The following is a 9,452-nucleotide window of genomic DNA, read 5'->3' as shown; positions in this document are numbered from 1 at the left end:
GCACAGATTGAAGCAGATAGAAGGGACACGTCCGACATAATGTTCATACAGCCCAGGGCCCATGGCAGCCTTAATATGCCCCGGGTATGATATTTGTGACTAAGACCAGCTTCATACACTGCTTCCAGTCCAGCTTTACGTCCATTTTCCCAATTTATGCATAGAACAGATAAGAAATGTGAACAAGGCCTTAGGCTGCTGTGACACGTAGCACTTTGTGCCATGGCCCAATCGCATAAGCATTTCTATGAAAACACATGTGATTGGTAACCAGCACCCGGGGCCTAATATTTAGACAATACAAGACACCGGGTGCTGGTCACCGATCGCATGCTTTAACCTAGAAACGCATATGTGATTGGGCCGTGGAACACCCTGTGCGCTTTGATTCCGTTTCTAAACAAAGTCAAAGTGCTACATGTGACAGCAGCCTTATGGGCACAATGCTGACTTCTTCTGTGCAGGCAGCATACTATTCTACAGTACTTTGAAAGTGATGCTCAGTTCACACCTGCTTCAGGGGGCTGCGTTACTTAAATGCTTCAGGAGAGCGTAACTTAAAAGCAAGGCGAAGGGAAACTCTTGCTTTCAACTACTCTTCCAAATTAATACAATTTCAAATAGCGCAAAAAAAAAAACAGAGTAGACACTTTAGAGTGTGGTTGGACTCTGGTGGAGGAAAGGGTAGGCCACACTATTCCTTCAAATAAGTAAAGGTGATTAAAACTATAGAATAACCTGCGCTGTCCAAGTAATATAAATGATAGCTAAGGTGGTACCTGTGATGGAGCATGAAAACATCCCGATGGTAATTGTACCCAGTCCGAATTCCTGTTATTCACCTGAATCGTCCAAAGAGGTTTCTGCATCCAAGAAATTGGTATATGGATGAGGTTCTACATGTGGGGCACTTTGAATTAGTTAGCAATAATGCGGAGCAGCCCTGGCCGGTGGCTGCAACCCGCTACACAGTTCCGTTGGAGGGACGTCACTCAATCTACGGATCGTCCAAAGGAACAATTCTCCTCGACACGTTTCGAAAGTCACGGCTTTCTTCGTCAGGAATGAGAGATATGTGTGCCACACCATGACAATCCTCTTTATATATGATTTGGTAAATTCAAACATTGCTGGTATCCATCGTGTACCTTAGGGTGGTGATACACATGGCGTTTTTGGGCCTTTTTTAGTAGTGCGTTTTCAGATTGGAAAAAAACGGACCTAAAAACTCCATGTGTGTCACACCCTAAGGCCGGCGCCACACGTAGCGCTTTGTCTGCGCTTGCAAACGCAGACAAAGTAGCGCCCACCAGGGCGGGCCGAGGCCCGATCGCATCGGCGTTTCTATGGAAACGCCTGCAATCGGGAACGAGCCATTCCCGATCGCAGGCGTTTCCATAGAAACGCCGATGCGATCGGGTCGAGGCCCGCCCCTGTGGGCGCGACTTTGTCTGCGTTTGCGTTTGCAAGCGCAGACAAAGCGCTACGTGTGGCGCCAGCCTAAGGGAGACTCCCTGAGCGAAAGCTCATCTGATGCCCTCAACAATATAAAAAGTGTGTATTTATCTAAATGTACATCCTAATCTAGATGAAAAAAGTATATAGTAAATAAAAATCTTTTTAGAATGTGGGACGCACATTTATAAATTGCTACCGTTGAAGTCAATAGTAGGTGGTGAAATCTAGAAGCAACATGTACTACCTCCCAACCATTGGAGGGGCGGAGGAGGGACAAAAGTCATGGTGCATGTAGCATGCTGCTGAGATTTTCTCCACCTAAGCCACCCCTTCGCCCCCCCCCCCCCCAGCAGCAGCTCCCCTCATACTTTGCCCCCAGTTACAGCAGCTCTCCTCATACTGCGCCCCCGCCCCCAGCAGCAGCTCCCCTCATACTTTGCCCCCAGCCCAAGCAGCGGCTCTCCTCATAATTGCGTCCCCCCAGCAGCAGCTCTCCTCATACTGCGCCCCCAGCTGCAGCAGCTTTACTCATATTGCGCCCCCGCCCCCAGCAGCAGCTCCCCTCATACTTTGCCCCCACCCCAAGCAGCGGCTCTCCTCATAATTGCGTCCCCCAGCAGCAGCTTTCCTCATACTGCGCCCCACCCCCAGCAGCAGCTCCCCTCATACTTTTCCCCCAGCAGCAGCAGCTCTCATCATACTGCACCCCCCCCCCCCAGCAGCAGCAGCTCCCCTCATACTTTGCCTCCCCATAAGATGCAGCTCCCCTCATACTGTGCCCCCCAGCAGCTCCCAGAGGACACAGGTAAGGGGTGGGTCCATGTGATGTCCACCTAGAATACAGGGCATGTTGGTCAAAATCAGGATCAAAAAATCTGATTTTGACCCAGTATTTGGCACTGATCAGAGAATCTATGTCAAATACCACTGTATAAATGGGATTTACTGTATATTAGATCCTAGGAGCCATTGTACAGTAAATGACATTCTCTATATATATTGTAGCGTAGGATCCTAGGAGAGGGGCATTAACTGTATATTACATTGTAAACTCCTAGGAGTGGGGCGTAGATTATATATTTGACTGCTGGGTTAGGTTGGGGGGGGGGGGATACCCAATAATTATTGTGCTTATCCTGACAGGAGACATATGTAAAGATTGGGATCATGCCTGTTTTTAACATGCTTGATCATCTGGATCGAACAGTGACAGATGAAGAAGATAATGTACAGGATAAATGTTGGCCAACAGAAAGTTGTTGTACTCCATTAGAGTCCAGGGATCAGCTACCGGCGACATGGAGAAGGAATAGCGCGGCCGGGAGCGCACACACCCTGCTGTCCATTCACAAGTTCGTTTAGGACCCCCATTCTTCTTATACGTAAGTGTTTTGGCAGTCTGCCCCCAGCCGCAGTGATCAACATGTTAAAGGAAACCTACCACTTGAAGTGGCAGGTTTCAGATGGAAATACCGCTGTATTGCGACTGTGCGCGCGGCTACATAGGAAGTGAAGGAGAGCCGTGCGCATGGTAAGCGCCGAGCGTACCTCCCTGCGCCGGCTATAAAGTTTAAAAAGTGTTTTAAACCGCAATACAGCGGTTTAAAACACTAACAAAAATAAGCTCCGGCACCAGCTCACCCTGAGCTGGTGCTCGGTATGTCCATCTGAAACCTGCCACTTCAAGTGGTAGGTTTCCTTTAACTCCTATCCTGTGTATGGGTCAAATGCTGGTGAGTTAAAAGGGTTGTCCGTTCACTACATTTTTTCCCATATGCACAGGGTAGAGAATAGGTTGCAGACGGATAGGGGTCCTAGTAGAGGGACCCACTTTATATCACAAGAACAGGGTTTCCATTTTTCCTCCAAATGAATAAAAAAGATGGGGGCTCATGCACTTTCCTCTCTATTTATCTCAACGGCACTTACAGAGAAGGTTAATAACTTTACACAAGATGGGGAACTGGAAAATATCCCTAGCAAATAGAGTGAAACTAATTTGTAATATAATATATGGGCAACAGAAAAAGTCATAAACTCTTATAGCCATACAGAAAAGTCACCGCCATACCCTGAAATTTTGATTTCAGGCTACATTAGGCGTTATAAAAAAAAAAGTTCATACTAGATACTTATGTACAAATGAGTCCAATAAGACACATCAGACTCATCTCTGGTGCTCCCCGGGCCTCTGCAGTGACTCAATAAAGCCGGAGTAGTACACCCTGGCCTTCTTTTCGCATGCACCATACCTATGCTACATTCATATACTACAGCGGCTTCAGTGTACAGTGTCCTGCGGCCGCATATACGTCCCCATAGAAGGCAATGGAGGCACGGCGGCGGCACCGTTCCGCGCTGCACTCCGGGAAAAGATAGAACATGCTCTATCTTTTCCCTGGTGTGCGGCCGTGCGCCACTGTTTCCTATGGAGGGAGGAGGGGCCACCTCCTCCTCTCCAGCACATGGTGGTATGTCCGCACGGCGGGCATACCACGTGTGAATGCACCCTATGTTGTAAATACAGCTCATAACCCTTGCAACTGACAAACATCTAAATACATTCAAGTAATACCCCATTTCAGCCACTTGGTGGTAGTGTGGTTGTGGAATGCAGCTTACCCAGCAGGTCTATCTTATTTATCTTGCTTTGATATGTGCTGGCAGAATGTTATAGAGCAGGAGGGCTGGGGCATTTACCCACCGAGAGTCAAAATATCATACCTCCCAACCGTCCCGGATACAGCGTGACAGTCCCGTTTTTCAGGCTCTGCCCCGCTGCCCGTCACGGTGAGAGTCATGGACCGGGACATCTACTCTATTGCCACGTGATCTCCCGTCTTCACACTTTCACTATGAATAGACGGCCACATTATCATTATCCTCGCACATAGAAGAGTCCACACCCATCTCCATTAAAGGGGTTGTCCGAGTTTAAAAAAAAAATAAAATATATGTGGCCGGGAGCAGGCTGCATAAAGTAATAAAGCTGTACTTACCTCCGGTGCCTTCCGGTATCCAGCGCTGCTGTCGCTCCGGTCCGGGTGCCATGTAAACAAACATGGCCGCCGGAGCAGCGCTGGACTCAGTTTCCGGCCGGCCGTGGCCGGGTACGCCTATCCGTCCCTATACACAGCATTGTGTATTGGGGCCGGAAGGTTGTCGGAGACCGGAGCGACAGCAGCGCTAGATACGGGAGGGCACCGGGAGGTAAGTACAGCTTTATTGTTTTAGTCAGGCCGCTCCCCGCCACATATAGTTTTTTTTGAAAACTCGGACAACCCCTTTAAGGCAATCCCCTGTCCACTCCCACCTCCTCCGCTTGGCCAATCCTCTGTTCCCACTCAGTGCAGTCATGCAGACTCCGCCCAGTACACCTTTATCCTCTCCATTTTCGGGTGTCATGTGACTGCAGCTCACACTGCTTCCTGTTGTGTGACTGGCAGCATGCAGCTCACAGCCGGAGCTGTCATTAGTAGACACACAGCGGGCAGTGCAAGTCTCTACTGTCTCCTCATGTACCTGCACACTCTACAGGTATTGTCTGAGACCTGATTATGTACTTCCCCTGGGCTTGTCACCATTTGTAGTTTGGCTGTATCCCTCCCCTTAGTCCAATTTAGATACTTGCTATCATCTTTATCAGATTCCTGTATACCCTGTGCCCTATATACGCCTTCTGCCCCCTGTGCCCCTTGCTCTGTACACCTTCTGCCCCCTGTGCCCCCGGCCCTGTACGCCTTCTGCCCCCGGCCCTGTACGCCTTGTGCCCCCTGCCCTGTATGCCTTCTGCCCCCTGTGCCCCCTGCCCTGTACTCCTTCTGCCCTCTGTGCCCTCTGCCCTGTACTCCTTCTGCTCTCTGTGCCCCCTGCCCTGTACTCCTTCTGCCCTCTGTGCCCCCTGCCCTGTACGCCTTCTGCCCCCTGTGCCCCCTGCCCTGTACGCCTTCTGCCCCCTGTGCCCCCTGCCCTGTACACCTTCTGCTCTCTGTGCCCCCTGCCCTGTACTCCTTCTGCCCTCTGTGCCCCCTGCCCTGTACTCCTTCTGCTCTCTGTGCCCCCTGCCCTGTACTCCTTCTGCCCTCTGTGCCCCCTGCCCTGTACTCCTTCTGCCCTCTGTGCCCCCTGCCCTGTACTCCTTCTGCCCTCTGTGCCCCCTGCCCTGTACACCTTCTGCTCTCTGTGCACCCAGTGCCTCCTGCCCTCTGTGTCCTGTGCGCCTTGTGCCTCTGTGCCCCTTGCCCTCTGTTTCCTGTGCGCACCCATGCCCTATGTGCACCCTGTGTCCTGCTCCTTGTGCCTTCTATGCCCCATGCCCTCTGTCCGCCTTGTGCCATCTGTTCGTCTTGTGCCCCCTGCCCACCGTGTCGTGTGCGCCTTTTGCCCTCCTAGCCACCTGCTTGTGTTCTCTGCAGTTGTGGTGCATGTATCACATTGTGCTCACTACTGCTTCAGTCTATCTTCATATCACTGCTGGTAGTATACACTCACCATTGTCTGTCCCATAGAGCCCTTATAGCTTTAGGGCAAGCTTTCTTCAGCTAATAAAATCGCTGCACAGAAAAGGAAAAAAAATTACCATTTATTCTCTGCCTCGTAACCTAGCGAGTCGTGGTGGGCGGATACATACGTGCGAGTCTGGTGGCTTGCTCACACCTCCTTTCCCTACGTCATCCGGCTGTCGGCTGAATTATAACACAAATGCCTACGGCACATGCGTGGAAGCAGGAAGCTAAGAAGTAAAGCCGCGCATGTGCCGTAGGCATTTGTGTTATAATTCAGCCGACAGGGGGGTTGGCCACAGGACAGGTGCATTATATGTGTGGGCCGTTAAGGTCGATATTATACTGTTTGGGGGTGGGCAAGGGGTGGGGCAGTGGGTGTGGTTTAGGGGAAATGGGAGGGGCTTTGTCCCTCTTTCTCTAGCCCAAAAGTTGGGAGGTATGAAATATTGTGAACATTTCAAGATGAATGCCTAGAGGCGGGCATCTTCATCTACTGCACATCTATGGCCAATACAGTGGAAATGCCAACCGTGCTGCATATGAACACGATCTGCAGGTGCGCTAGCTACCACAGTCTGCTGCAGTGTTGCCAGAGAACCATGTCCCAAAGCTGCGGACTGAGGACTTTCCCCTGCTGGATAAAGGTACTGACTTGGACACTTTCTTGCTTACCTTTGAAGAACCTTGTCAGCAGTACCATGTGCCTGCGGACCAATGGGTTCGGTGCCTTACCCCATATCCATATAATAACCCATAAGGCAGCATATAATTCACCCTCTTTCATTTTATCCTCACACTTTTATCGTGGCTCACTGGCATCTCTTTAACCCCTTAACGCTGAAGCCACTTTTCACCTTCCTGACACGGCCCATTTTTTAAAATCTGACGTGTCTATTTAAGTGGTTATAACTTTGGAACACTTTAACATATCCAGTTGATTTTGAGATTGTTTTTTCGTGACACATTGTACTTCATGTTGGTTGAGAAATTTAATCAATATGTTTAGTATTTATTTATGAAATAAATGGAAATTTGGCAAAAATTTTGAAAAAAACAATGTTTTCCAAATTCAAAATTTTCTACTTTTTGGAAAGTTGGTCATATCGCTAAAATAACTTGATAACTAACATTTTCCATATGTCTGCTTTAACTTGCCATCATTTTTCAAAAATCTTTTCCTTTTTTTAGGATGTTAGGAGGCTTATAACTTTAGGTGCAATTTTTCAGATTTTCATGAAAATCATCAAAACCTACTTTTGGAGGGTCAATTTAGTTAGAAGTGACTTTATAAGGCCCACATGACAAGAAACCCCCACAAATGACACCATTTTAGAAACTACACCCCTCAAAATATTCAAAACAACCTTTGGGAATTTTGTTAACCCTATGAGCGTTTCATGAGGGTGAAAGATAAATGAAAGTGAAATTACAGAAATGTAATTTTATCTTACTATAGATTCATTGAACACTAAAATTTGCACCTTCACAATGGGTTAAAAAGGAAAATGCATTTTACAATGTTTAGGGCAATTCCTCCTGAGCATGCCAATACCCATTTTGTCACTGTACCCCGCTGTACGGACACAGGGGGGCACTTGGAAGGGAAAGAGCGGTGTTTCGTTTTTGGAGGGCAAATATGGCTGAAAAAGTTTTCATGTGACAGGATGCATTTGGAGAGCCATAATGGTACCAAAACAGAGGAAAGCCCCAACATGAGACACCATTTTGGAAAGTACACCCCTTGGAGAGTTTAGCAAGGTGTAATTTGTGTATTCCCCCAACAGGTGTTTGATTCAATTAGGCCCCAAAAGGGAAAAAAGGTGAAAATTTTCTCAAAAAAGTCACTTTTACCCCAAATTTTTGTAAGCCACAAGGGATAAAAGATGAAACAACCTCCATAAATGTGTAAAACTATTTCTCCTAATCACAGAACTGCACCACTTTTGCACTTTTGCACCACTTTTGCACACAGTAGGGCTCAGAAGGGAAAGAGGGGCTTTGGCCTTTTAGAAGCCAGATTTGACAATCATCCTTTACATGTGTCAGGATGCATTTGGAAAGCCCTAGTGGTACCAAAACAGAGGGGAACCCCAACAAGTGTCACCATTTTGGAAAGTGCACCCTTTGGAGAATTTAGCAAGATGTAATATGTGTATTTTCCCCTACAGGTGTTTGTTTCAATTAGGTCCCTAAAAGGAAAAAGATGAACATTTTCCCAAAAAAGTCACTTTTACGGCTAATTTTTGTATCCCATAAGGCATTAAAGATGAAACAACCCCCAAAAATGTGTACTAGCATTTCTCCCGAGTATAAAATTGCCCCACACATGCAAATAAAATGTTGTATGGGTACGCAGTGAAGCTCAGAAGGGAAAGAGGGGCGTTGGCCTTTTAGAAGCCAAATTTGACATACATCCTTTACATGTGTCAGGATGCATTTAGAGAGCCGTAGTGGTACCAAGACAGAGGGGAACCCCAACAAGTGTCACCATTTTGGAAGGCACACCCCTTAGAGAATTTAGCAAGGTGTAATATGTGTATTTGTCCGTAAAGGTGTTTGATTTCATTAGGACTTAAATAGGAAAAAGGTAAAAATTTTCCAATAAAGGTCATTTTACCCCTAATTTTTGTAAGCCACAAGGGATAAAAAAAATATAATAACCCCCCAAAATGTGTAAACCTATTTCTCTCAAGTGTAGAAGTACCCCACATGTGTATATAAAATGTTGTATGGGCGCACAGTAAAAGGAAAGGGGGATGTTTGCCTTTTAGAAGCCAAATTTGACAAATGTTTGACATGCATTTGGAGAACCCTAGTGGTATAAAACGGATAAGAATCCGAAAAAGTGTCCCTAATTTTTGAATGTACACCCCTTAGAGAATTTTGCAATGTGTTATATATGTATTTGCCCGTACAGGTAAATGATCCAATTAGGCCCTAAACATTAAAAAGGTGAAAATTTTCCTATAAATGTCACTTTACCCCTAATTTTTGTAAGCCACAAGGCATAATATATTAAATAACCCCAAAAAAGGTGTAAAACTATTTCTCCCGAGTGCATAAGTACCCCACATGTGCATATAAAATGCTTTATGGGTGCACAGTAGAGGAAAAGAGGGATGTTTGTCTTTTAGAGGCCAAATTTGACAGAAATCCTTCACATGTGTCAGGATACATTTGGAGAGCCGTAGTGGTACCAAAAGAGAGGAAAACCCAAAAAGTGACCCTAATTGTTGAATGTACACCCCTTGGGGAATTTAGCAAGGTGTAATATGTGGTGTAGGGTAATACACTTGGTGAAATGAGCATTTTGAACATATAGGTGGTTTCCAAATATGATGTGCAATGCAGTCCAAGATGGAAAATGCAATTCTTTCTGGAGAGTTCAGTGCCCATTATGTGGCGCCCCTTATGAAATAATGGAGGGGTATAGGGAGCAATGGGACCTAACAGTTGTTACAATTATTAATTTTACCGAAAATTAATTCA

The 9,452-nt window shown here is 46.8% G+C and overlaps 1 long non-coding RNA gene across 1 annotated transcript in view; it reads left to right on the top strand.

Annotated features, from left to right (window-relative positions):
• Positions 1-4,893: 4,893 nt before the first annotated feature.
• The window catches only part of LOC140122047 (uncharacterized), a 51,911-nt gene continuing 47,352 nt past the window's right edge, over positions 4,894-9,452 (top strand). The window contains exon 1 of the long non-coding RNA XR_011854247.1: positions 4,894-4,995. This is a non-coding gene — a long non-coding RNA (uncharacterized lncRNA). The remainder of the gene's footprint in view (positions 4,996-9,452) is intronic.

Source organism: Engystomops pustulosus, chromosome 3 (assembly GCF_040894005.1).
Source record: "Engystomops pustulosus chromosome 3, aEngPut4.maternal, whole genome shotgun sequence".
Taxonomy (NCBI): Eukaryota; Metazoa; Chordata; class Amphibia; order Anura; family Leptodactylidae; genus Engystomops; species Engystomops pustulosus.
Note: the sequence above shows the minus strand (reverse complement) of the source record. Positions and strands in the feature narration are given on the sequence as shown.